General features: G+C 43.6%; 24 non-coding genes across 24 annotated transcripts; all 24 read right to left on the bottom strand.

Annotated features, from left to right (window-relative positions):
* Positions 1 to 1,412: 1,412 nt before the first annotated feature.
* On the bottom strand, positions 1,413 to 1,494 carry trnal-uaa (transfer RNA leucine (anticodon UAA)). Its single transcript has one exon. It is a non-coding gene; the product is annotated as a tRNA-Leu (tRNA).
* Positions 1,495 to 2,424: 930 nt separating this feature from the next.
* Positions 2,425 to 2,506, bottom strand: trnal-uag (transfer RNA leucine (anticodon UAG)). Its single transcript has one exon. It is a non-coding gene; the product is annotated as a tRNA-Leu (tRNA).
* A 610-nt stretch (positions 2,507 to 3,116) lies between these two features.
* Positions 3,117 to 3,198, bottom strand: trnal-uaa (transfer RNA leucine (anticodon UAA)). Its single transcript has one exon. It is a non-coding gene; the product is annotated as a tRNA-Leu (tRNA).
* A 930-nt stretch (positions 3,199 to 4,128) lies between these two features.
* On the bottom strand, positions 4,129 to 4,210 carry trnal-uag (transfer RNA leucine (anticodon UAG)). The gene has a single exon. It is a non-coding gene; the product is annotated as a tRNA-Leu (tRNA).
* Positions 4,211 to 4,820: 610 nt separating this feature from the next.
* trnal-uaa (transfer RNA leucine (anticodon UAA)) lies at positions 4,821 to 4,902 on the bottom strand. Its single transcript has one exon. It is a non-coding gene; the product is annotated as a tRNA-Leu (tRNA).
* Positions 4,903 to 5,832: 930 nt separating this feature from the next.
* On the bottom strand, positions 5,833 to 5,914 carry trnal-uag (transfer RNA leucine (anticodon UAG)). The gene has a single exon. It is a non-coding gene; the product is annotated as a tRNA-Leu (tRNA).
* A 610-nt stretch (positions 5,915 to 6,524) lies between these two features.
* trnal-uaa (transfer RNA leucine (anticodon UAA)) lies at positions 6,525 to 6,606 on the bottom strand. Its single transcript has one exon. It is a non-coding gene; the product is annotated as a tRNA-Leu (tRNA).
* A 930-nt stretch (positions 6,607 to 7,536) lies between these two features.
* On the bottom strand, positions 7,537 to 7,618 carry trnal-uag (transfer RNA leucine (anticodon UAG)). The gene has a single exon. It is a non-coding gene; the product is annotated as a tRNA-Leu (tRNA).
* A 610-nt stretch (positions 7,619 to 8,228) lies between these two features.
* Positions 8,229 to 8,310, bottom strand: trnal-uaa (transfer RNA leucine (anticodon UAA)). Its single transcript has one exon. It is a non-coding gene; the product is annotated as a tRNA-Leu (tRNA).
* A 1,046-nt stretch (positions 8,311 to 9,356) lies between these two features.
* Positions 9,357 to 9,438, bottom strand: trnal-uag (transfer RNA leucine (anticodon UAG)). Its single transcript has one exon. It is a non-coding gene; the product is annotated as a tRNA-Leu (tRNA).
* A 603-nt stretch (positions 9,439 to 10,041) lies between these two features.
* On the bottom strand, positions 10,042 to 10,123 carry trnal-uag (transfer RNA leucine (anticodon UAG)). Its single transcript has one exon. It is a non-coding gene; the product is annotated as a tRNA-Leu (tRNA).
* Positions 10,124 to 10,709: 586 nt separating this feature from the next.
* On the bottom strand, positions 10,710 to 10,791 carry trnal-uag (transfer RNA leucine (anticodon UAG)). The gene has a single exon. It is a non-coding gene; the product is annotated as a tRNA-Leu (tRNA).
* Positions 10,792 to 11,377: 586 nt separating this feature from the next.
* Positions 11,378 to 11,459, bottom strand: trnal-uag (transfer RNA leucine (anticodon UAG)). Its single transcript has one exon. It is a non-coding gene; the product is annotated as a tRNA-Leu (tRNA).
* A 610-nt stretch (positions 11,460 to 12,069) lies between these two features.
* trnal-uag (transfer RNA leucine (anticodon UAG)) lies at positions 12,070 to 12,151 on the bottom strand. The gene has a single exon. It is a non-coding gene; the product is annotated as a tRNA-Leu (tRNA).
* A 586-nt stretch (positions 12,152 to 12,737) lies between these two features.
* trnal-uag (transfer RNA leucine (anticodon UAG)) lies at positions 12,738 to 12,819 on the bottom strand. Its single transcript has one exon. It is a non-coding gene; the product is annotated as a tRNA-Leu (tRNA).
* A 586-nt stretch (positions 12,820 to 13,405) lies between these two features.
* trnal-uag (transfer RNA leucine (anticodon UAG)) lies at positions 13,406 to 13,487 on the bottom strand. Its single transcript has one exon. It is a non-coding gene; the product is annotated as a tRNA-Leu (tRNA).
* Positions 13,488 to 14,073: 586 nt separating this feature from the next.
* trnal-uag (transfer RNA leucine (anticodon UAG)) lies at positions 14,074 to 14,155 on the bottom strand. Its single transcript has one exon. It is a non-coding gene; the product is annotated as a tRNA-Leu (tRNA).
* A 1,045-nt stretch (positions 14,156 to 15,200) lies between these two features.
* trnal-uag (transfer RNA leucine (anticodon UAG)) lies at positions 15,201 to 15,282 on the bottom strand. The gene has a single exon. It is a non-coding gene; the product is annotated as a tRNA-Leu (tRNA).
* Positions 15,283 to 16,325: 1,043 nt separating this feature from the next.
* On the bottom strand, positions 16,326 to 16,407 carry trnal-uag (transfer RNA leucine (anticodon UAG)). Its single transcript has one exon. It is a non-coding gene; the product is annotated as a tRNA-Leu (tRNA).
* Positions 16,408 to 17,469: 1,062 nt separating this feature from the next.
* On the bottom strand, positions 17,470 to 17,551 carry trnal-uag (transfer RNA leucine (anticodon UAG)). The gene has a single exon. It is a non-coding gene; the product is annotated as a tRNA-Leu (tRNA).
* Positions 17,552 to 18,482: 931 nt separating this feature from the next.
* Positions 18,483 to 18,564, bottom strand: trnal-uag (transfer RNA leucine (anticodon UAG)). The gene has a single exon. It is a non-coding gene; the product is annotated as a tRNA-Leu (tRNA).
* Positions 18,565 to 19,626: 1,062 nt separating this feature from the next.
* trnal-uag (transfer RNA leucine (anticodon UAG)) lies at positions 19,627 to 19,708 on the bottom strand. Its single transcript has one exon. It is a non-coding gene; the product is annotated as a tRNA-Leu (tRNA).
* Positions 19,709 to 20,639: 931 nt separating this feature from the next.
* Positions 20,640 to 20,721, bottom strand: trnal-uag (transfer RNA leucine (anticodon UAG)). The gene has a single exon. It is a non-coding gene; the product is annotated as a tRNA-Leu (tRNA).
* Positions 20,722 to 21,784: 1,063 nt separating this feature from the next.
* On the bottom strand, positions 21,785 to 21,866 carry trnal-uag (transfer RNA leucine (anticodon UAG)). The gene has a single exon. It is a non-coding gene; the product is annotated as a tRNA-Leu (tRNA).
* Between the last annotated feature and the right edge of the window lie 543 nt (positions 21,867 to 22,409).

The raw sequence follows: 22,409 nt of genomic DNA, 5'->3' as shown, positions 1-22,409 counted from the left end.
CGTCACACCACTATTTTAACAGGTCACCCTCATTAGTAGATATACAGAGGCTTAAAACCTGCAACTTCAAATGACTTTGGTCTCTATGGCTACGATCCCCAACATTACATCTCCACTGGGGTGATTTTCTTATGATTCATTGCATTGAGGCTTTAAAGAGTGTAATATTAATGGTTTGGACTCTGAGTCATAGTGTATGAATGTTAGACCTACTGACTGACAATGCATAGCATCTGGGTGACCTCAGCCACATCCTTAACCTGCATTTCCAAAACCTGAAGAGTAATGGCCACAAATAAAAATAAGCCTTGGAAAAGATAGCTTGCCAACCAGCCGGCAATGTCACAGTGGTAACATCTATTTTTTTGCATGTGCTGTTTCACTGTTTATTCTCTGAGCCTGAAGGGACTCTTTAGTTGTGTGATCTTAATGTATACGCTTCATACAGGACTCTCTGTAGTTCCACATATAAAAATTATTCCGGACCAAAGTCTCCTTTATCTCTGGCAGTAGAAGAAACTGAAATTCTTCAAAATGTCAGTCACAAGTTAGACTTGGCAAAATGAGCTATCTTTCTGTGGTCACGCATTAAGACTGCAAGGCACACCAAGAAAGGTCTGGGATTCATGTTTGCACCTTAGCAGAGAAAGAAAGTACACCTGACATATGGGTTACCTTCCTAAAAGACAACTACATGTGTAAGATTTCCTCTAAGTTCCATCAACTTCAAGATAACATTGGTTTTTTTCTTGAAAGCAGACTTGTACTTTTGATGATGGAAGTGCCACTCGGCCACACTACCAAAGACAGCTGCCAGTCAACTACAGGTCCACCGACCTCCGGGTTATGGGCCCAGCAAGCTTCCACTGCGCCACTCTGCTTTTGCATTTTTTTTTCCTTGGGCTGAGATAGCAAATGGTGTTAGGAGGTACATTTGAAGATTGCAAGCACAGCAGCCCAAGCGCTGTGACACTCAGCTTCCATGTATCTTTATTAGGGTTTTGGAAAACTAAGAACCTCCAAGTTACAATCACAACATTAGCAGTCACTGCAGTACTTTGAATGGGGTCTTGAGGCCTGTTTCAGTTCAGTCACGTCACACAACTATGTTAACAGGTCACTCTCATTAGTACATATACAGAGGCTTAAAATCTGCAACTTCAAATGACTTTGGTCTCTATGGCTACGATCCCCAACATTACATGTCCACTGCAAGGCGCACAAAGAATAAACTGGGATTCATGTTTGCACCTTAGCAGAGAATGAAGGTACACTTGACATTTGGGTTATCTCCCCAAAGGACAACTACATGTGTAAGATTTCCATCAACTTCATGGTAACATTTGTTCTCTTTCTTGAAATCAGACTTGTACTTTTGATGGTGAAAGTTCCACCAAATAGAGCATTCACAATGGCAGTGGTGGGATTTGAACCCACGCCTCCACAGAGACTGGAGCTTAAATCCAGCGCCTTCGACCACTCGGCCACACTACCAAAGACAGCTGCCAGTCAACTACAGGTCCACCGACCTCCGGGTTATGGGCCCAGCAAGCTTCCACTGCGCCACTCTGCTTTTGCATTTTTTTTCCTTGGGCTGAGATAGCAAATGGTGTTAGGAGGTACATTTGAAGATTGCAAGCACAGCAGCCCAAGCGCTGTGACACTCAGCTTCCATGTATCTTGATTAGGGTTTTGGAAAACTAAGAACCTCCAAGTTACAATCACAACATTAGCAGTCACTGCAGTACTTTGAATGGGGTCTTGAGGCCTGTTTCAGTTCAGTCACGTCACACCACTATGTTAACAGGTCACTCTCATTAGTACATATACAGAGGCTTAAAATCTGCAACTTCAAATGACTTTGGTCTCTATGGCTACGATCCCCAACATTACATGTCCACTGCAAGGCGCACAAAGAATAAACTGGGATTCATATTTGCACCTTAGCAGAGAATGAAGGTACACTTGATATATGGGTTACCTCTCCAAAGGACAACTACATCTGTAAGATTTCTTCAGAGTTCCATCAACTTCAAGGTAACATTTGTTTTTTTTTCTTGAAAGCAGACTTGTACTTTTGATGGTGAAACTGCCACCAAATAGAGCATTCACAATGGTAGGATTTAATCACTTTACACCACTATGTTAACAGGTCACCCTCATTAGTAGATATACAGAGGCTTAAAACCTGCAACTTCAAATGACTTTGGTCTCTCTGGCTACGATCCCCAACATTACATGTCCACTGCAAGGCGCACAAAGAATGAACTGGGATTCATGTTTGCACCTTAGCAGAGAATGAAGGTACACTTGACATTTGGGTTATCTCCCCAAAGGACAACTACATGTGTAAGATTTCCATCAACTTCAAGGTAACATTTGTTCTCTTTCTTGAAATCAGACTTGTACTTTTGATGGTCACAATGGCAGTGGTGGGATTTCAACCCACGCCTCCACAGAGACTGGAGCCTAAATCCAGCGCCTTCGACCACTCGGCCACACTACCAAAGACAGCTGCCAGTCAACTACAGGTCCACCGACCCCCGGGTTATGGGCCCAGCAAGCTTCCACTGCGCCACTCTGCTTTTGCATTTTTTTTTCCTTGGGCTGAAATAGCAAATGGTGTTAGGAGGTACATTTGAAGATTGCAAGCACAGCAGCCCAAGCGCTGTGGCACTCAGCTTCCATGTATCTTGATTAGGGTTTTGGAAAACTAAGAACCTCCAAGTTACAATCACAACATTAGCAGTCACTGCAGTACTTTGAATGGGGTCTTGAGGCCTGTTTCAGTTCAGTCACGTCACACCACTATGTTAACAGGTCACTCTCATTAGTACATATACAGAGGCTTAAAATCTGCAACTTCAAATGACTTTGGTCTCTATGGCTACGATCCCCAACATTACATGTCCACTGCAAGGCGCACAAAGAATAAACTGGGATTCATGTTTGCACCTTAGCAGAGAATGAAGGTACACTTGACATTTGGGTTATCTCCCCAAAGGACAACTACATGTGTAAGATTTCCATCAACTTCATGGTAACATTTGTTCTCTTTCTTGAAATCAGACTTGTACTTTTGATGGTGAAAGTTCCATAAAATAGAGGATTCACAATGGCAGTGGTGGGATTTGAACCCACGCCTCCACAGAGACTGGAGCTTAAATCCAGCGCCTTCGACCACTCGGCCACACTACCAAAGACAGCTGCCAGTCAACTACAGGTCCACCGACCTCCGGGTTATGGGCCCAGCAAGCTTCCACTGCGCCACTCTGCTTTTGCATTTTTTTTCCTTGGGCTGAGATAGCAAATGGTGTTAGGAGGTACATTTGAAGATTGCAAGCACAGCAGCCCAAGCGCTGTGACACTCAGCTTCCATGTATCTTGATTAGGGTTTTGGAAAACTAAGAACCTCCAAGTTACAATCACAACATTAGCAGTCACTGCAGTACTTTGAATGGGGTCTTGAGGCCTGTTTCAGTTCAGTCACGTCACACCACTATGTTAACAGGTCACTCTCATTAGTACATATACAGAGGCTTAAAATCTGCAACTTCAAATGACTTTGGTCTCTATGGCTACGATCCCCAACATTACATGTCCACTGCAAGGCGCACAAAGAATAAACTGGGATTCATATTTGCACCTTAGCAGAGAATGAAGGTACACTTGATATATGGGTTACCTCTCCAAAGGACAACTACATCTGTAAGATTTCTTCAGAGTTCCATCAACTTCAAGGTAACATTTGTTTTTTTTTCTTGAAAGCAGACTTGTACTTTTGATGGTGAAACTGCCACCAAATAGAGCATTCACAATGGTAGGATTTAATCACTTTACACCACTATGTTAACAGGTCACCCTCATTAGTAGATATACAGAGGCTTAAAACCTGCAACTTCAAATGACTTTGGTCTCTCTGGCTACGATCCCCAACATTACATGTCCACTGCAAGGCGCACAAAGAATGAACTGGGATTCATGTTTGCACCTTAGCAGAGAATGAAGGTACACTTGACATTTGGGTTATCTCCCCAAAGGACAACTACATGTGTAAGATTTCGATCAACTTCAAGGTAACATTTGTTCTCTTTCTTGAAATCAGACTTGTACTTTTGATGGTCACAATGGCAGTGGTGGGATTTCAACCCACGCCTCCACAGAGACTGGAGCCTAAATCCAGCGCCTTCGACCACTCGGCCACACTACCAAAGACAGCTGCCAGTCAACTACAGGTCCACCGACCCCCGGGTTATGGGCCCAGCAAGCTTCCACTGCGCCACTCTGCTTTTGCATTTTTTTTTCCTTGGGCTGAAATAGCAAATGGTGTTAGGAGGTACATTTGAAGATTGCAAGCACAGCAGCCCAAGCGCTGTGGCACTCAGCTTCCATGTATCTTGATTAGGGTTTTGGAAAACTAAGAACCTCCAAGTTACAATCACAACATTAGCAGTCACTGCAGTACTTTGAATGGGGTCTTGAGGCCTGTTTCAGTTCAGTCACGTCACACCACTATGTTAACAGGTCACTCTCATTAGTACATATACAGAGGCTTAAAATCTGCAACTTCAAATGACTTTGGTCTCTATGGCTACGATCCCCAACATTACATGTCCACTGCAAGGCGCACAAAGAATAAACTGGGATTCATGTTTGCACCTTAGCAGAGAATGAAGGTACACTTGACATTTGGGTTATCTCCCCAAAGGACAACTACATGTGTAAGATTTCCATCAACTTCATGGTAACATTTGTTCTCTTTCTTGAAATCAGACTTGTACTTTTGATGGTGAAAGTTCCATAAAATAGAGCATTCACAATGGCAGTGGTGGGATTTGAACCCACGCCTCCACAGAGACTGGAGCTTAAATCCAGCGGCTTCGACCACTCGGCCACACTACCAAAGACAGCTGCCAGTCAACTACAGGTCCACCGACCTCCGGGTTATGGGCCCAGCAAGCTTCCACTGCGCCACTCTGCTTTTGCATTTTTTTTCCTTGGGCTGAGATAGCAAATGGTGTTAGGAGGTACATTTGAAGATTGCAAGCACAGCAGCCCAAGCGCTGTGACACTCAGCTTCCATGTATCTTGATTAGGGTTTTGGAAAACTAAGAACCTCCAAGTTACAATCACAACATTAGCAGTCACTGCAGTACTTTGAATGGGGTCTTGAGGCCTGTTTCAGTTCAGTCACGTCACACCACTATGTTAACAGGTCACTCTCATTAGTACATATACAGAGGCTTAAAATCTGCAACTTCAAATGACTTTGGTCTCTATGGCTACGATCCCCAACATTACATGTCCACTGCAAGGCGCACAAAGAATAAACTGGGATTCATATTTGCACCTTAGCAGAGAATGAAGGTACACTTGATATATGGGTTACCTCTCCAAAGGACAACTACATCTGTAAGATTTCTTCAGAGTTCCATCAACTTCAAGGTAACATTTGTTTTTTTTTCTTGAAAGCAGACTTGTACTTTTGATGGTGAAACTGCCACCAAATAGAGCATTCACAATGGTAGGATTTAATCACTTTACACCACTATGTTAACAGGTCACCCTCATTAGTAGATATACAGAGGCTTAAAACCTGCAACTTCAAATGACTTTGGTCTCTCTGGCTACGATCCCCAACATTACATGTCCACTGCAAGGCGCACAAAGAATGAACTGGGATTCATGTTTGCACCTTAGCAGAGAATGAAGGTACACTTGACATTTGGGTTATCTCCCCAAAGGACAACTACATGTGTAAGATTTCGATCAACTTCAAGGTAACATTTGTTCTCTTTCTTGAAATCAGACTTGTACTTTTGATGGTCACAATGGCAGTGGTGGGATTTCAACCCACGCCTCCACAGAGACTGGAGCCTAAATCCAGCGCCTTCGACCACTCGGCCACACTACCAAAGACAGCTGCCAGTCAACTACAGGTCCACCGACCCCCGGGTTATGGGCCCAGCAAGCTTCCACTGCGCCACTCTGCTTTTGCATTTTTTTTTCCTTGGGCTGAAATAGCAAATGGTGTTAGGAGGTACATTTGAAGATTGCAAGCACAGCAGCCCAAGCGCTGTGGCACTCAGCTTCCATGTATCTTGATTAGGGTTTTGGAAAACTAAGAACCTCCAAGTTACAATCACAACATTAGCAGTCACTGCAGTACTTTGAATGGGGTCTTGAGGCCTGTTTCAGTTCAGTCACGTCACACCACTATGTTAACAGGTCACTCTCATTAGTACATATACAGAGGCTTAAAATCTGCAACTTCAAATGACTTTGGTCTCTATGGCTACGATCCCCAACATTACATGTCCACTGCAAGGCGCACAAAGAATAAACTGGGATTCATGTTTGCACCTTAGCAGAGAATGAAGGTACACTTGACATTTGGGTTATCTCCCCAAAGGACAACTACATGTGTAAGATTTCCATCAACTTCATGGTAACATTTGTTCTCTTTCTTGAAATCAGACTTGTACTTTTGATGGTGAAAGTTCCATAAAATAGAGCATTCACAATGGCAGTGGTGGGATTTGAACCCACGCCTCCACAGAGACTGGAGCTTAAATCCAGCGGCTTCGACCACTCGGCCACACTACCAAAGACAGCTGCCAGTCAACTACAGGTCCACCGACCTCCGGGTTATGGGCCCAGCAAGCTTCCACTGCGCCACTCTGCTTTTGCATTTTTTTTCCTTGGGCTGAGATAGCAAATGGTGTTAGGAGGTACATTTGAAGATTGCAAGCACAGCAGCCCAAGCGCTGTGACACTCAGCTTCCATGTATCTTGATTAGGGTTTTGGAAAACTAAGAACCTCCAAGTTACAATCACAACATTAGCAGTCACTGCAGTACTTTGAATGGGGTCTTGAGGCCTGTTTCAGTTCAGTCACGTCACACCACTATGTTAACAGGTCACTCTCATTAGTACATATACAGAGGCTTAAAATCTGCAACTTCAAATGACTTTGGTCTCTATGGCTACGATCCCCAACATTACATGTCCACTGCAAGGCGCACAAAGAATAAACTGGGATTCATATTTGCACCTTAGCAGAGAATGAAGGTACACTTGATATATGGGTTACCTCTCCAAAGGACAACTACATCTGTAAGATTTCTTCAGAGTTCCATCAACTTCAAGGTAACATTTGTTTTTTTTTCTTGAAAGCAGACTTGTACTTTTGATGGTGAAACTGCCACCAAATAGAGCATTCACAATGGTAGGATTTAATCACTTTACACCACTATGTTAACAGGTCACCCTCATTAGTAGATATACAGAGGCTTAAAACCTGCAACTTCAAATGACTTTGGTCTCTCTGGCTACGATCCCCAACATTACATGTCCACTGCAAGGCGCACAAAGAATGAACTGGGATTCATGTTTGCACCTTAGCAGAGAATGAAGGTACACTTGACATTTGGGTTATCTCCCCAAAGGACAACTACATGTGTAAGATTTCGATCAACTTCAAGGTAACATTTGTTCTCTTTCTTGAAATCAGACTTGTACTTTTGATGGTCACAATGGCAGTGGTGGGATTTCAACCCACGCCTCCACAGAGACTGGAGCCTAAATCCAGCGCCTTCGACCACTCGGCCACACTACCAAAGACAGCTGCCAGTCAACTACAGGTCCACCGACCCCCGGGTTATGGGCCCAGCAAGCTTCCACTGCGCCACTCTGCTTTTGCATTTTTTTTTCCTTGGGCTGAAATAGCAAATGGTGTTAGGAGGTACATTTGAAGATTGCAAGCACAGCAGCCCAAGCGCTGTGGCACTCAGCTTCCATGTATCTTGATTAGGGTTTTGGAAAACTAAGAACCTCCAAGTTACAATCACAACATTAGCAGTCACTGCAGTACTTTGAATGGGGTCTTGAGGCCTGTTTCAGTTCAGTCACGTCACACCACTATGTTAACAGGTCACTCTCATTAGTACATATACAGAGGCTTAAAATCTGCAACTTCAAATGACTTTGGTCTCTATGGCTACGATCCCCAACATTACATGTCCACTGCAAGGCGCACAAAGAATAAACTGGGATTCATGTTTGCACCTTAGCAGAGAATGAAGGTACACTTGACATTTGGGTTATCTCCCCAAAGGACAACTACATGTGTAAGATTTCCATCAACTTCATGGTAACATTTGTTCTCTTTCTTGAAATCAGACTTGTACTTTTGATGGTGAAAGTTCCATAAAATAGAGCATTCACAATGGCAGTGGTGGGATTTCAACCCACGCCTCCACAGAGACTGGAGCTTAAATCCAGCGCCTTCGACCACTCGGCCACACTACCAAAGACAGCTGCCAGTCAACTACAGGTCCACCGACCTCCGGGTTATGGGCCCAGCAAGCTTCCACTGCGCCACTCTGCTTTTGCATTTTTTTTCCTTGGGCTGAGATAGCAAATGGTGTTAGGAGGTACATTTGAAGATTGCAAGCACAGCAGCCCAAGCGCTGTGACACTCAGCTTCCATGTATCTTGATTAGGGTTTTGGAAAACTAAGAACCTCCAAGTTACAATCACAACATTAGCAGTCACTGCAGTACTTTGAATGGGGTCTTGAGGCCTGTTTCAGTTCAGTCACGTCACACCACTATGTTAACAGGTCACTCTCATTAGTACATATACAGAGGCTTAAAATCTGCAACTTCAAATGACTTTGGTCTCTATGGCTACGATCCCCAACATTACATCTCCACTGTGGTGATTTTCTTATTATTCATTGCATTGAGGGATTAAAGAGTGTAATATTAATGGTTTGGACTCTGAGTCATAGTGTATGAATGTTAGACCTACTGACTGACAATGCATAGCATCTGGGTGACCTCAGCCACATCCTTAACCTGCATTTCCAAAACCTGAAGAGTAATGGCCACAAATAAAAATAAGCCTTGAAAAAGGACAACTACATGTGTAAGATTTCCTCTAAGTTCCATCAACTTAAAGGTAACATTTGGTTTTTTTTTTTCTAGAAAGCAGACTTGTACTTTTGATGGTGAAACTGCCACCAAATAGAGCATTCACAATGGCAGGATTTAATCACTTTACACCACTATGTTAACAGGTCACTCTCATTAGTAGATATACAGAGGCTTAAAACCTGCAAATTCAAATGACTTTGGTCTCTATGGCTACGATTCCCAACATTACATGTCCACTGCAAGGCGCACAAAGAACGAACTGGGATTCATGTTTGCACCTTAGCAGAGAATGAAGGTACACTTGGGTTATCCAAAGGACAACTACATGTGTAAGATTTCCATCAACTTCAAGGTAACATTTGATCTCTTTCTTGAAATCAGACTTGTACTTTTGATGGTGAAAGAGAACATTCACAATGGCAGTGGTGGGATTTGAACCCACGCCTCCACAGAGACTGGAGCCTAAATCCAGCGCCTTCGACCACTCGGCCACACTACCAAAGACAGGTGCCAGTCAACTACAGGTCCACCGACCTCCGGGTTATGGGCCCAGCAAGCTTCCACTGCGCCACTCTGCTTTTGCATTTTTTTTCCCTTGGGCTGAGATAGCAAATGGTGTTAGGAGGCACATTTGAAGATTGCAAGCACAGCAGCCCAAGCGCTGTGACACTCAGCTTCCATGTATCTTGATTAGGGTTTTGGAAAACTAAGAACCTCCAAGTTACAATCACAACATTAGCAGTCACTGCAGTACTTTGAATGGGGTCTTGAGGCCTGTTTCAGTTCAGTCACGTCACACCACTATGTTAACAGGTCACTCTCATTAGTACATATACAGAGGCTTAAAATCTGCAACTTCAAATGACTTTGGTCTCTATGGCTACGATCCCCAACATTACATGTCCACTGCAAGGCGCACAAAGAACGAACTGGGATTCATGTTTGCACCTTAGCAGAGAATGAAGGTACACTTGGGTTATCTCCCCAAAGGACAACTACATGTGTAAGATTTCCATCAACTTCAAGGTAACATTTGTTCTCTTTCTTGAAATCAGACTTGTACTTTTGATGGTGAAAGTGCCACCAAAGAGAACATTCACAATGGCAGTGGTGGGATTTGAACCCACGCCTCCACAGAGACTGGAGCCTAAATCCAGCGCCTTCGACCACTCGGCCACACTACCAAAGACAGGTGCCAGTCAACTACAGGTCCACCGACCTCCGGGTTATGGGCCCAGCAAGCTTCCACTGCGCCACTCTGCTTTTGCATTTTTTTTTCCTTGGGCTGAGATAGCAAATGGTGTTAGGAGGCACATTTGAAGATTGCAAGCACAGCAGCCCAAGCGCTGTGACACTCAGCTTCCATGTATCTTGATTAGGGTTTTGGAAAACTAAGAACCTCCAAGTTACAATCACAACATTAGCAGTCACTGCAGTACTTTGAATGGGGTCTTGAGGCCTGTTTCAGTTCAGTCACGTCACACCACTATGTTAATAGGTCACCCTCATTAGTAGATATACAGAGGCTTAAAACCTGCAACTTCAAATGACTTTGGTCTCTCTGGCTACGATCCCCAACATTACATGTCCACTGCAAGGCGCACAAAGAATGAACTGGGATTCATGTTTGCACCTTAGCAGAGAATGAAGGTACACTTGACATTTGGGTTATCTCCCCAAAGGACAACTACATGTGTAAGATTTCCATCAACTTCAAGGTAACATTTGTTCTCTTTCTTGAAATCAGACTTGTACTTTTGATGGTCACAATGGCAGTGGTGGGATTTCAACCCACGCCTCCACAGAGACTGGAGCCTAAATCCAGCGCCTTCGACCACTCGGCCACACTACCAAAGACAGCTGCCAGTCAACTACAGGTCCACCGACCCCCGGGTTATGGGCCCAGCAAGCTTCCACTGCGCCACTCTGCTTTTGCATTTTTTTTTCCTTGGGCTGAAATAGCAAATGGTGTTAGGAGGTACATTTGAAGATTGCAAGCACAGCAGCCCAAGCGCTGTGGCACTCAGCTTCCATGTATCTTGATTAGGGTTTTGGAAAACTAAGAACCTCCAAGTTACAATCACAACATTAGCAGTCACTGCAGTACTTTGAATGGGGTCTTGAGGCCTGTTTCAGTTCAGTCACGTCACACCACTATGTTAACAGGTCACTCTCATTAGTACATATACAGAGGCTTAAAATCTGCAACTTCAAATGACTTTGGTCTCTATGGCTACGATCCCCAACATTACATGTCCACTGCAAGGCGCACAAAGAATGAACTGGGATTCATGTTTGCACCTTAGCAGAGAATGAAGGTACACTTGACATTTGGGTTATCTCCCCAAAGGACAACTACATGTGTAAGATTTCCATCAACTTCAAGGTAACATTTGTTCTCTTTCTTGAAATCAGACTTGTACTTTTGATGGTCACAATGGCAGTGGTGGGATTTCAACCCACGCCTCCACAGAGACTGGAGCCTAAATCCAGCGCCTTCGACCACTCGGCCACACTACCAAAGACAGCTGCCAGTCAACTACAGGTCCACCGACCCCCGGGTTATGGGCCCAGCAAGCTTCCACTGCGCCACTCTGCTTTTGCATTTTTTTTTCCTTGGGCTGAAATAGCAAATGGTGTTAGGAGGTACATTTGAAGATTGCAAGCACAGCAGCCCAAGCGCTGTGGCACTCAGCTTCCATGTATCTTGATTAGGGTTTTGGAAAACTAAGAACCTCCAAGTTACAATCACAACATTAGCAGTCACTGCAGTACTTTGAATGGGGTCTTGAGGCCTGTTTCAGTTCAGTCACGTCACACCACTATGTTAACAGGTCACTCTCATTAGTACATATACAGAGGCTTAAAATCTGCAACTTCAAATGACTTTGGTCTCTATGGCTACGATCCCCAACATTACATGTCCACTGCAAGGCGCACAAAGAATAAACTGGGATTCATGTTTGCACCTTAGCAGAGAATGAAGGTACACTTGACATTTGGGTTATCTCCCCAAAGGACAACTACATGTGTAAGATTTCCATCAACTTCATGGTAACATTTGTTCTCTTTCTTGAAATCAGACTTGTACTTTTGATGGTGAAAGTTCCATAAAATAGAGCATTCACAATGGCAGTGGTGGGATTTGAACCCACGCCTCCACAGAGACTGGAGCCTAAATCCAGCGCCTTCGACCACTCGGCCACACTACCAAAGACAGCTGCCAGTCAACTACAGGTCCACCGACCCCCGGGTTATGGGCCCAGCAAGCTTCCACTGCGCCACTCTGCTTTTGCATTTTTTTTTCCTTGGGCTGAAATAGCAAATGGTGTTAGGAGGTACATTTGAAGATTGCAAGCACAGCAGCCCAAGCGCTGTGGCACTCAGCTTCCATGTATCTTGATTAGGGTTTTGGAAAACTAAGAACCTCCAAGTTACAATCACAACAATAGCAGTCACTGCAGTACTTTGAATGGGGTCTTGAGGCCTGTTTCAGTTCAGTCACGTCACACCACTATGTTAACAGGTCACTCTCATTAGTACATATACAGAGGCTTAAAATCTGCAACTTCAAATGACTTTGGTCTCTATGGCTACGATCCCCAACATTACATGTCCACTGCAAGGCGCACAAAGAATGAACTGGGATTCATGTTTGCACCTTAGCAGAGAATGAAGGTACACTTGACATTTGGGTTATCTCCCCAAAGGACAACTACATGTGTAAGATTTCCATCAACTTCAAGGTAACATTTGTTCTCTTTCTTGAAATCAGACTTGTACTTTTGATGGTCACAATGGCAGTGGTGGGATTTCAACCCACGCCTCCACAGAGACTGGAGCCTAAATCCAGCGCCTTCGACCACTCGGCCACACTACCAAAGACAGCTGCCAGTCAACTACAGGTCCACCGACCCCCGGGTTATGGGCCCAGCAAGCTTCCACTGCGCCACTCTGCTTTTGCATTTTTTTTTCCTTGGGCTGAAATAGCAAATGGTGTTAGGAGGTACATTTGAAGATTGCAAGCACAGCAGCCCAAGCGCTGTGGCACTCAGCTTCCATGTATCTTGATTAGGGTTTTGGAAAACTAAGAACCTCCAAGTTACAATCACAACATTAGCAGTCACTGCAGTACTTTGAATGGGGTCTTGAGGCCTGTTTCAGTTCAGTCACGTCACACCACTATGTTAACAGGTCACTCTCATTAGTACATATACAGAGGCTTAAAATCTGCAACTTCAAATGACTTTGGTCTCTATGGCTACAATCCCCAACATTACATGTCCACTGCAAGGCGCACAAAGAATGAACTGGGATTCATGTTTGCACCTTAGCAGAGAATGAAGGTACACTTGACATTTGGGTTATCTCCCCAAAGGACAACTACATGTGTAAGATTTCCATCAACTTCAAGGTAACATTTGTTCTCTTTCTTGAAATCAGACTTGTACTTTTGATGGTCACAATGGCAGTGGTGGGATTTGAACCCACGCCTCCACAGAGACTGGAGCCTAAATCCAGCGCCTTCGACCACTCGGCCACACTACCAAAGACAGCTGCCAGTCAACTACAGGTCCACCGACCCCCGGGTTATGGGCCCAGCAAGCTTCCACTGCGCCACTCTGCTTTTGCATTTTTTTTTCCTTGGGCTGAAATAGCAAATGGTGTTAGGAGGTACATTTGAAGATTGCAAGCACAGCAGCCCAAGCGCTGTGGCACTCAGCTTCCATGTATCTTGATTAGGGTTTTGGAAAACTAAGAACCTCCAAGTTACAATCACAACATTAGCAGTCACTGCAGTACTTTGAATGGGGTCTTGAGGCCTGTTTCAGTTCAGTCACGTCACACCACTATGTTAACAGGTCACTCTCATTAGTACATATACAGAGGCTTAAAATCTGCAACTTCAAATGACTTTGGTCTCTATGGCTACAATCCCCAACATTACATGTCCACTGCAAGGCGCACAAAGAATGAACTGGGATTCATGTTTGCACCTTAGCAGAGAATGAAGGTACACTTGACATTTGGGTTATCTCCCCAAAGGACAACTACATGTGTAAGATTTCCATCAACTTCAAGGTAACATTTGTTCTCTTTCTTGAAATCAGACTTGTACTTTTGATGGTCACAATGGCAGTGGTGGGATTTGAACCCACGCCTCCACAGAGACTGGAGCCTAAATCCAGCGCCTTCGACCACTCGGCCACACTACCAAAGACAGCTGCCAGTCAACTACAGGTCCACCGACCCCCGGGTTATGGGCCCAGCAAGCTTCCACTGCGCCACTCTGCTTTTGCATTTTTTTTTCCTTGGGCTGAAATAGCAAATGGTGTTAGGAGGTACATTTGAAGATTGCAAGCACAGCAGCCCAAGCGCTGTGACACTCAGCTTCCATGTATCTTGATTAGGGTTTTGGAAAACTAAGAACCTCCAAGTTACAATCACAACATTAGCAGTCACTGCAGTACTTTGAATGGGGTCTTGAGGCCTGTTTCAGTTCAGTCACGTCACACCACTATGTTAACAGGTCACTCTCATTAGTACATATACAGAGGCTTAAAATCTGCAACTTCAAATGACTTTGGTCTCTATGGCTACGATCCCCAACATTACATCTCCACTGTGGTGATTTTCTTATTATTCATTGCATTGAGGGATTAAAGAGTGTAATATTAATGGTTTGGACTCTGAGTCATAGTGTATGAATGTTAGACCTACTGACTGACAATGCATAGCATCTGGGTGACCTCAGCCACATCCTTAACCTGCATTTCCAAAACCTGAAGAGTAATGGCCACAAATAAAAATAAGCCTTGAAAAAGGACAACTACATGTGTAAGATTTCCTCTAAGTTCCATCAACTTAAAGGTAACATTTGTTTTTTTTTTTTCTAGAAAGCAGACTTGTACTTTTGATGGTGAAACTGCCACCAAATAGAGCATTCACAATGGCAGGATTTAATCACTTTACACCACTATGTTAACAGGTCACTCTCATTAGTAGATATACAGAGGCTTAAAACCTGCAAATTCAAATGACTTTGGTCTCTATGGCTACGATCCCCAACATTACATGTCCACTGCAAGGCGCAGAAAGAATGAACTGGGATTCATGTTTGCACCTTAGCAGAGAATGAAGGTACACTTGACATTTGGGTTATCTCCCCAAAGGACAACTACATGTGTAAGATTTCCATCAACTTCAAGGTAACATTTGTTCTCTTTCTTGAAATCAGACTTGTACTTTTGATGGTCACAATGGCAGTGGTGGGATTTGAACCCACGCCTCCACAGAGACTGGAGCCTAAATCCAGCGCCTTCGACCACTCGGCCACACTACCAAAGACAGGTGCCAGTCAACTACAGGTCCACCGACCTCCGGGTTATGGGCCCAGCAAGCTTCCACTGCGCCACTCTGCTTTTGCATTTTTTTTTCCTTGGGCTGAGATAGCAAATGGTGTTAGGAGGCACATTTGAAGATTGCAAGCACAGCAGCCCAAGCGCTGTGACACTCAGCTTCCATGTATCTTGATTAGGGTTTTGGAAAACTAAGAACCTCCAAGTTACAATCACAACATTAGCAGTCACTGCAGTACTTTGAATGGGGTCTTGAGGCCTGTTTCAGTTCAGTCACGTCACACCACTATGTTAACAGGTCACTCTCATTAGTACATATACAGAGGCTTAAAATCTGCAACTTCAAATGACTTTGGTCTCTATGGCTACGATCCCCAACATTACATCTCCACTGTGGTGATTTTCTTATTATTCATTGCATTGAGGGATTAAAGAGTGTAATATTAATGGTTTGGACTCTGAGTCATAGTGTATGAATGTTAGACCTACTGACTGACAATGCATAGCATCTGGGTGACCTCAGCCACATCCTTAACCTGCATTTCCAAAACCTGAAGAGTAATGGCCACAAATAAAAATAAGCCTTGAAAAAGGACAACTACATGTGTAAGATTTCCTCTAAGTTCCATCAACTTAAAAGTAACATTTGTTTTTTTTTTCTAGAAAGCAGACTTGTACTTTTGATGGTGAAACTGCCATCAAATAGAACATTCACAATGGCAGGATTTAATCACTTTACACCACTATGTTAACAGGTCACCCTCATTAGTAGATATACAGAGGCTTAAAACCTGCAACTTCAAATGACTTTGGTCTCTATGGCTACGATGCCCAACATTACATGTCCACTGCAAGGCGCACAAAGAATGAACTGGGATTCATGTTTGCACCTTAGCAGAGAATGAAGGTACACTTGACATTTGGGTTATCTCCCCAAAGGACAACTACATGTGTAAGATTTCCATCAACTTCAAGGTAACATTTGTTCTCTTTCTTGAAATCAGACTTGTACTTTTGATGGTCACAATGGCAGTGGTGGGATTTGAACCCACGCCTCCACAGAGACTGGAGCCTAAATCCAGCGCCTTCGACCACTCGGCCACACTACCAAAGACAGCTGCCAGTCAACTACAGGTCCACCGACCCCCAGGTTATGGGCCCAGCAAGCTTCCACTGCGCCACTCTGCTTTTGCATTTTTTTTTCCTTGGGCTGAAATAGCAAATGGTGTTAGGAGGTACATTTGAAGATTGCAAGCACAGCAGCCCAAGCGCTGTGGCACTCAGCTTCCATGTATCTTGATTAGGGTTTTGGAAAACTAAGAACCTCCAAGTTACACTCACAACATTAGCAGTCACTGCAGTACTTTGAATGGGGTCTTGAGGCCTGTTTCAGTTCAGTCACGTCACACCACTATGTTAACAGGTCACTCTCATTAGTAGATATACAGAGGCTTAAAACCTGCAAATTTAAATGACTTTGGTCTCTATGGCTACGATCCCCAACATTACATCTCCACTGTGGTGATTTTCTTATTATTCATTGCATTGAGGGATTAAAGAGTGTAATATTCATGGTTTGGACTCTGAGTCATAGTGTATGAATGTTAGACCTACTGACTGACAATGCATAGCATCTGGGTGACCTCAGCCACATCCTTAACCTGCATTTCCAAAACCTGAAGAGTAATGGCCACAAATAAAAATAAGCCTTGAAAAAGGACAACTACATGTGTAAGATTTCCTCTAAGTTCCATCAACTTAAAGGTAACATTTGTTTTGTTTTTTTCTAGAAAGCAGACTTGTACTTTTGATGGTGAAACTGCCATCAAATAGAACATTCACAATGGCAGGATTTAATCACTTTACACCACTATGTTAACAGGTCACCCTCATTAGTAGATATACAGAGGTTTAAAACCTGCAACTTCAAATGACTTTGGTCTCTATGGCTACGATCCCCAACATTACATGTCCACTGCAAGGCGCACAAAGAACGAACTGGGATTCATGTTTGCACCTTAGCAGAGAATGAAGGTACAATTGGGTTATCTCCCCAAAGGACAACTACATGTGTAAGATTTCCATCAACTTCAAGATAACATTTGATCTCTTTCTTGAAATCAGACTTGTACTTTTGATGGTGAAAGTGCCACCAAATAGAGCATTCACAATGGCAGTGGTGGGATTTGAACCCACGCCTCCACAGAGACTGGAGCCTAAATCCAGCGCCTTCGACCACTCGGCCACACTACCAAAGACAGGTGCTAGTCAACTACAGGTCCACCGACCTCCGGGTTATGGGCCCAGCAAGCTTCCACTGCGCCACTCTGCTTTTGCATTTTTTTTTCCTTGGGCTGAGATAGCAAATGGTGTTAGGAGGCACATTTGAAGATTGCAAGCACAGCAGCCCAAGCGCTGTGACACTCAGCTTCCATGTATCTTGATTAGGGTTTTGGAAAACTAAGAACCTCCAAGTTACAATCACAACATTAGCAGTCACTGCAGTACTTTGAATGGGGTCTTGAGGCCTGTTTCAGTTCAGTCACGTCACACCACTATGTTAACAGGTCACTCTCATTAGTACATATACAGAGGCTTAAAATCTGCAACTTCAAATGACTTTGGTCTCTATGGCTACGATCCCCAACATTACATGTCCACTGCAAGGCGCACAAAGAATAAACTGGGATTCATGTTTGCACCTTAGCAGAGAATGAAGGTACACTTGATATATGGGTTACCTCTCCAAAGGACAACTACATCTGTAAGATTTCTTCAGAGTTCCATCAACTTCAAGGTAACATTTGTTTTTTTTTCTTGAAAGCAGACTTGTACTTTTGATGGTGAAACTGCCACCAAATAGAGCATTCACAATGGCAGGATTTAATCACTTTACACCACTATGTTAACAGGTCACCCTCATTAGTAGATATACAGAGGCTAAAAACCTGCAACTTCAAATGACTTTGGTCTCTCTGGCTACGATCCCCAACATTACATCTCCACTGCAAGGCGCACAAAGAATGAACTGGGATTCATGTTTGCACCTTAGCAGAGAATGAAGGTACACTTGACATTTGGGTTATCTCCCCAAAGGACAACTACATGTGTAAGATTTCCATCAACTTCAAGGTAACATTTGTTCTCTTTCTTGAAATCAGACTTGTACTTTTGATGGTCACAATGGCAGTGGTGGGATTTCAACCCACGCCTCCACAGAGACTGGAGCCTAAATCCAGCGCCTTCGACCACTCGGCCACACTACCAAAGACAGCTGCCAGTCAACTACAGGTCCACCGACCCCCGGGTTATGGGCCCAGCAAGCTTCCACTGCGCCACTCTGCTTTTGCATTTTTTTTTCCTTGGGCTGAAATAGCAAATGGTGTTAGGAGGTACATTTGAAGATTGCAAGCACAGCAGCCCAAGCGCTGTGGCACTCAGCTTCCATGTATCTTGATTAGGGTTTTGGAAAACTAAGAACCTCCAAGTTACACTCACAACATTAGCAGTCACTGCAGTACTTTGAATGGGGTCTTGAGGCCTGTTTCAGTTCAGTCACGTCACACCACTATGTTAACAGGTCACTCTCATTAGTAGATATACAGAGGCTTAAAACCTGCAAATTTAAATGACTTTGGTCTCTATGGCTACGATCCCCAACATTACATCTCCACTGTGGTGATTTTCTTATTATTCATTGCATTGAGGGATTAAAGAGTGTAATATTAATGGTTTGGACTCTGAGTCATAGTGTATGAATGTTAGACCTACTGACTGACAATGCATAGCATCTGGGTGACCTCAGCCACATCCTTAACCTGCATTTCCAAAACCTGAAGAGTAATGGCCACAAATAAAAATAAGCCTTGAAAAAGGACAACTACATGTGTAAGATTTCCTCTAAGTTCCATCAACTTAAAGGTAACATTTGTTTTGTTTTTTTCTAGAAAGCAGACTTGTACTTTTGATGGTGAAACTGCCATCAAATAGAACATTCACAATGGCAGGATTTAATCACTTTACACCACTATGTTAACAGGTCACCCTCATTAGTAGATATACAGAGGTTTAAAACCTGCAACTTCAAATGACTTTGGTCTCTATGGCTACGATCCCCAACATTACATGTCCACTGCAAGGCGCACAAAGAACGAACTGGGATTCATGTTTGCACCTTAGCAGAGAATGAAGGTACAATTGGGTTATCTCCCCAAAGGACAACTACATGTGTAAGATTTCCATCAACTTCAAGATAACATTTGATCTCTTTCTTGAAATCAGACTTGTACTTTTGATGGTGAAAGTGCCACCAAATAGAGCATTCACAATGGCAGTGGTGGGATTTGAACCCACGCCTCCACAGAGACTGGAGCCTAAATCCAGCGCCTTCGACCACTCGGCCACACTACCAAAGACAGGTGCTAGTCAACTACAGGTCCACCGACCTCCGGGTTATGGGCCCAGCAAGCTTCCACTGCGCCACTCTGCTTTTGCATTTTTTTTTCCTTGGGCTGAGATAGCAAATGGTGTTAGGAGGCACATTTGAAGATTGCAAGCACAGCAGCCCAAGCGCTGTGACACTCAGCTTCCATGTATCTTGATTAGGGTTTTGGAAAACTAAGAACCTCCAAGTTACAATCACAACATTAGCAGTCACTGCAGTACTTTGAATGGGGTCTTGAGGCCTGTTTCAGTTCAGTCACGTCACACCACTATGTTAACAGGTCACTCTCATTAGTACATATACAGAGGCTTAAAATCTGCAACTTCAAATGACTTTGGTCTCTATGGCTACGATCCCCAACATTACATGTCCACTGCAAGGCGCACAAAGAATAAACTGGGATTCATGTTTGCACCTTAGCAGAGAATGAAGGTACACTTGATATATGGGTTACCTCTCCAAAGGACAACTACATCTGTAAGATTTCTTCAGAGTTCCATCAACTTCAAGGTAACATTTGTTTTTTTTTCTTGAAAGCAGACTTGTACTTTTGATGGTGAAACTGCCACCAAATAGAGCATTCACAATGGCAGGATTTAATCACTTTACACCACTATGTTAACAGGTCACCCTCATTAGTAGATATACAGAGGCTAAAAACCTGCAACTTCAAATGACTTTGGTCTCTCTGGCTACGATCCCCAACATTACATCTCCACTGCAAGGCGCACAAAGAATGAACTGGGATTCATGTTTGCACCTTAGCAGAGAATGAAGGTACACTTGACATTTGGGTTATCTCCCCAAAGGACAACTACATGTGTAAGATTTCCATCAACTTCAAGGTAACATTTGTTCTCTTTCTTGAAATCAGACTTGTACTTTTGATGGTCACAATGGCAGTGGTGGGATTTCAACCCACGCCTCCACAGAGACTGGAGCCTAAATCCAGCGCCTTCGACCACTCGGCCACACTACCAAAGACAGCTGCCAGTCAACTACAGGTCCACCGACCCCCGGGTTATGGGCCCAGCAAGCTTCCACTGCGCCACTCTGCTTTTGCATTTTTTTTTCCTTGGGCTGAAATAGCAAATGGTGTTAGGAGGTACATTTGAAGATGGCAAGCACAGCAGCCCAAGCGCTGTGGCACTCAGCTTCCATGTATCTTGATTAGGGTTTTGGAAAACTAAGAACCTCCAAGTTACAATCACAACATTAGCAGTCACTGCAGTACTTTGAATGGGGTCTTGAGGCCTGTTTCAGTTCAGTCACGTCACACCACTATGTTAACAGGTCACTCTCATTAGTAGATATACAGAGGCTTAAAACCTGCAAATTTAAATGACTTTGGTCTCTATGGCTACGATCCCCAACATTACATCTCCACTGTGGTGATTTTCTTATTATTCATTGCATTGAGGGATTAAAGAGTGTAATATTAATGGTTTGGACTCTGAGTCATAGTGTATGAATGTTAGACCTACTGACTGACAATGCATAGCATCTGGGTGACCTCAGCCACATCCTTAACCTGCATTTCCAAAACCTGAAGAGTAATGGCCACAAATAAAAATAAGCCTTGAAAAAGGACAACTACATGTGTAAGATTTCCTCTAAGTTCCATCAACTTAAAGGTAACATTTTTTTTTTTTTTTTTCTAGAAAGCAGACTTGTACTTTTGATGGTGAAACTGCCACCAAATAGAGCATTCACAATGGCAGGATTTAATCACTTTACACCACTATGTTAACAGGTCACTCTCATTAGTAGATATACAGAGGCTTAAAACCTGCAAATTCAAATGACTTTGGTCTCTATGGCTACGATCCCCAACATTACATGTCCACTGCAAGGCGCACAAAGAACGAACTGGGATTCATGTTTGCACCTTAGCAGAGAATGAAGGTACAATTGGGTTATCTCCCCAAAGGACAACTACATGTGTAAGATTTCCATCAACTTCAAGATAACATTTGATCTCTTTCTTGAAATCAGACTTGTACTTTTGATGGTGAAAGTGCCACCAAATAGAGCATTCACAATGGTAGTGGTGGGATTTGAACCCACGCCTCCACAGAGACTGGAGCCTAAATCCAGCGCCTTCGACCACTCGGCCACACTACCAAAGACAGGTGCTAGTCAACTACAGGTCCACCGACCTCCGGGTTATGGGCCCAGCAAGCTTCCACTGCGCCACTCTGCTTTTGCATTTTTTTTTCCTTGGGCTGAGATAGCAAATGGTGTTAGGAGGCACATTTGAAGATTGCAAGCACAGCAGCCCAAGCGCTGTGACACTCAGCTTCCATGTATCTTGATTAGGGTTTTGGAAAACTAAGAACCTCCAAGTTACAATCACAACATTAGCAGTCACTGCAGTACTTTGAATGGGGTCTTGAGGCCTGTTTCAGTTCAGTCACGTCACACCACTATGTTAACAGGTCACTCTCATTAGTACATATACAGAGGCTTAAAATCTGCAACTTCAAATGACTTTGGTCTCTATGGCTACGATCCCCAACATTACATGTCCACTGCAAGGCGCACAAAGAATAAACTGGGATTCATGTTTGCACCTTAGCAGAGAATGAAGGTACACTTGATATATGGGTTACCTCTCCAAAGGACATCTACATCTGTAAGATTTCTTCAGAGTTCCATCAACTTCAA

The sequence above is a fragment of the Leuresthes tenuis genome, unplaced genomic scaffold (assembly GCF_036924035.1).
Source record: "Leuresthes tenuis unplaced genomic scaffold, fLeuTen1.0.hap1 SCAF_11, whole genome shotgun sequence".
Classification (NCBI taxonomy): domain Eukaryota; kingdom Metazoa; phylum Chordata; class Actinopteri; order Atheriniformes; family Atherinopsidae; genus Leuresthes; species Leuresthes tenuis.
This window is presented reverse-complemented; position numbering and strand designations above follow the sequence as displayed.